This window comes from Sarcophilus harrisii, chromosome 3 (assembly GCF_902635505.1).
Source record: "Sarcophilus harrisii chromosome 3, mSarHar1.11, whole genome shotgun sequence".
Lineage (NCBI taxonomy): Eukaryota > Metazoa > Chordata > Mammalia > Dasyuromorphia > Dasyuridae > Sarcophilus > Sarcophilus harrisii.
Window position 1 is genome coordinate 55,638,595 of NC_045428.1, and position 4,295 is coordinate 55,642,889.

The following is a 4,295-nucleotide window of genomic DNA, read 5'->3' on the forward strand; positions in this document are numbered from 1 at the left end:
GGGAAAAATTGGAATAAGAGGTTTGGCAATTGACAATGCTGTAAAGTTACCCATACATATAATCTGTAAATAAAAGGCTATTAAATTAAAAAAAAAAAAAGAGAATTGAAACATTTATCATTAGATGCATAAACATTTGAAGAACTTGTTACTACTTTCTTAATTCATTTATCTTATTATCAACATTATTCATTAGTTTCTGAAAAGAGGGATATGTATTTCTAATGCAATTTAATTCAACAGTACTAACAAAGTGCCTACTATGTGAATGTCCTATCTGCCAGGTGCTGTCATATCTAATTTTCTGTACATTTATTTAAAAAAAAGGAACATTTTAATAAAATCAACACAGTGAACAAATGCACATTAACTCCCTTCCTCATCTCATTGAAAATCACTCCCATGGAACAAAAGCAAAGGCACAGTATTTGCTCACATTCCAGGCAAATAGCCTGGTACTGCCCCCATGACTATGCTAACAAAAATTTCGAATTGTAGATTTTTGTAGTGTAATGTGTACATGGAAAAGATTGAATGATCTGTTTTATTTAAAAAAAAGGCTAGTGTCCTGATTCTAAAGAACCAAAGATGAAGATGATTGATTTTTATACTTCTGTCTCTTAGCATGAGATGATCAGTCACATTTTTGAGCTGCCATTCGGGTATAGATTTAGAATAAATAAACTGGGGGTAATGGAACTTTTAGAAATACTAATATTTAGGGATGATACATACATATATATATGTCATGGGTATAACTGAACTTGAAGTTGATGCCAATAGAGTTTTCTGTATCATATTTTGATTTTGTTATATCTGGTGAAGAACTGTGACAAGTACTGGTCAAAAGGAAACCAGGCAATTATAATGAAATGCATATTAGAAGCTCACAGTCAGTATGAAAACAAGTAAGGGTATTCTGACAGATATTTATTAAGCTCTTACTGTGCCAGACACTATTAGGCACTAGAGACAGAGCAAAAATAAAATATTTCTTGTATTCAAGAAGCTAACATTCTACAGAGGGAGACAATGTGTTTGTGCATTCATGTGTGTGCATGTGTGTTTTGTGCATATAAAATAAGAATATAGAAGACAAATCCAAAGTAATTTTTTGGTAGAGGAATTAAGGAGACCTCATGTGCTATGTTTTGAATAATAGAGATTCTCAGAAGAAGAGACAAGAAGGAAATATATTGTAGACACAGGGGTCAAGCTGTATAAAGATAAGGAAAAAGGAGAATATAATCCACAGAGAAGAAAGCAAATTTGACTGGACTAATGAATACAGAAAAGGTGTAATATTTGCAAAATAAATGAGTAGAAAAGTGGAAAGATTTGGCCAAATTCCAAATCTAAGTTGGAATTAGATTTGACTATATCAATATTCTACTTATTAATTGTATGACTTTGGAAAGTCATTTGACATGTTTGTCCTTGGCCTCATCCTCTGTAAAGGAAGATATGGTACTAGATGATCAGTAATGTTATTTTTAATACATTTCCTTCCTTACTCTTAAGTTTCAAGGATGCAAATAGCATCACTACTTGGTGCAATGATCTGTGCTTTAATCAGTATTGAATCTTCCATCCATTGATAAAGATTGTGAGCCCTCTATGGTTTCTGTAGAAGGTCTTTGGGAAATGTGGATAAAAAATTCCTCATCCTAACAGCAATCTATTGAAAAGCTACTTCAAATATAAAACTATTCTGGTCCTCAGACAATAAGGAAATAGTGAAACATTGTGTGAGACTGAAATCTTTTAAAATACAATCCAATATAATTAAAAAGAATCATTTATTATTTTTCTGGATAAGAGTTTTCTCTCCTGTAGAAGCTCTTTTATGAACCCAGGAACAAATCTTTACCATGATGAGGCAAGAAATAAGCTTTTGAGGGAGGGAGGTAGCACAGGTTCACAGAGTGAGTTGAACGTGAATGTTCATTTTGAATATTGAAATTTCAATGATTTTTATAACCTGATAGAATGTATAACTGAAAATAAAGTTAGAAGTCATTTGATCCAATATTTTCTTTTTAAAAAGAAATAGCTTTTAATTGATATTTTTTGTTTTTAATCCTCTAAATTATACCGTTCCCTCCCTCTTCCATTTCTTGAGAGTATTTCCTTGTATTAAAATACATTCTTAAATTTTTGTGTCATGGACAATTCTAGAAGTTTGCCGCAATTTATAGAATTGTTATAATAAGGGTGGTTTTTTTTTTTTTTTTTCCCTCTGAGGCAATTGGAGTTAAGTAACTTGCCCAGAGTTACACAGCTAGGAAGTGTTAAATGTCTGTGGTCACATTTGAATTCAGGTCCTCTTCACTGCAGGGTGGGTACTCTATCCACTGCACCAACTAGCTGCTCCATAATAATGTTTTAAAATGCAAAAATGAAACGAATAGAATAATAAAGGAAGCCAAACATTAGAGAAAGTAAAGATATATTTTTCCATCCAATTTCAATGACTTGCTTATCTATTAATATACTCCTCAGAGGCGAATAGAGTTTGTGAACCATGACTTTATAACAACAGGAAAAAAAAAGAAAAGAAAAGAGAGAGAAAGAAAAACAGAGAGAGGGGGGGGGGAGAGGAGAGGAGAGAAGAAGAGAAAAAAGAACAAAAGGAAGAAAGGAGGAAAGAAAAAAGAAGGAAGGAAAGAAAAAGGAAAAATTCAATAAAACTGATAAATACCTTAAAGAATACACACATACACACACACATACATATATATATATATATATATATATATATATATATAAAATCATTGCAAGGAAGGGGAGAAATGTCTTATTATAACTCTGCTTTGCAGATAAACATTTGTAATTTTGAAATATTAATTCGTGATTATCTTGTAGTGATTTTAATAATTATTATAAACATTTTCTATTTTATTGTGTTTTTCTTATATTCATATTATGTATTAAATAGATATACATGCTTTAGGTTTATACTTTAAGGGTAATTATATATATTTGATTGTAGTATATTATCTTATAATTAATTGATACTGTAATTTTGTGTATTGTTTTGTTTGTTCTGATTACTTTACTTTAAATAAGTTCATAGAATTTTTTTCAGACGTCTTTACATTTTTTTGATCCATTCTATTACATTTGTTTAAATTCCCTTACTGATAGGCATATATTTTATTTCCATGTTTTTATTCCCACAAAAAGTTTTGCCATAAATATTATGGTGTATTTGAAGTCTTTCTTTTTGTCTATAACCTTTTTAGAATATAAACTCAAGAGTGTAATCTCTTGGCTAAAGGATATATGTATATTTTATGCAATGTAGGTATGTTTTATTTAATTAATCTGATGCATTCATATTGTATCCAATGCAATTCTAATGTATTTGCATAATTCCAAATTGTTCTTTAGAAGAATAACATGATTTCATAGCTCTACACACAATGTATTGGTATGCCCTTATTTTCACAACTCCCTCTACCCACATTATGATTTTACAGATAAGGAGATTGAGAAAGAGAATTAATTTGATTTACTGAAGATCAAACTAGCTAGTCCTTCCACATAGAAAGGATTAGTGCTATGACACCCCTATAGTATGGAAAACCTACATAAGTGATTTTTGTCCCTACTTTCATACCAAAGAAGTCTGAGTGTTTTTTTTTTTCCTTTTTCTTTTATGGAGTGTTTACAGTACGTTATTGTGAAATTTAGATTAAGTATTTGGTCATAGACTCTGTCATGTGCTGGCCTTTCAGTGTCATCTACAGCTTTCACAAAACTCCCTGCCAAATTCCCATTTAAATTTCTTATGATGACTCAAGATGTATTAAAACCACAGTGGCGAAAATCATGATGTGGAAGGGATAACTGTAGTAATAAATAGTAAAGCCAGGAGTCTAATCTTGTCACAGACTCCAAATCCTAATCCCTCTACTACAGACCATGGAATTCACTAACATATATCTTCTGATAACATATTTCCCTGTGTTATCTGTGACTATATTTCCCCCCATATTCTTCATAGAGGCTCCTCCCAAATGTATTTAAGGTGTGCATTTTGTCTTTTCAATAGATCAGAAATATCATCACACCACTTGGAATAGCAATTTGAAGTCACTCATTTTTACTATGCAATTGTTCCATATTCTTTTTCTGTCATTCTTTGAGCTTTGATTTCCATATCAACATTATATATATATATATATATGAACAATACTTTCACGCTTACCTAACGACACTTTTTGTGAAGATAGAAGATAGTATATATAGTATGGGACAAACAGTGCTGAATATCTATCATAGTATCCAAG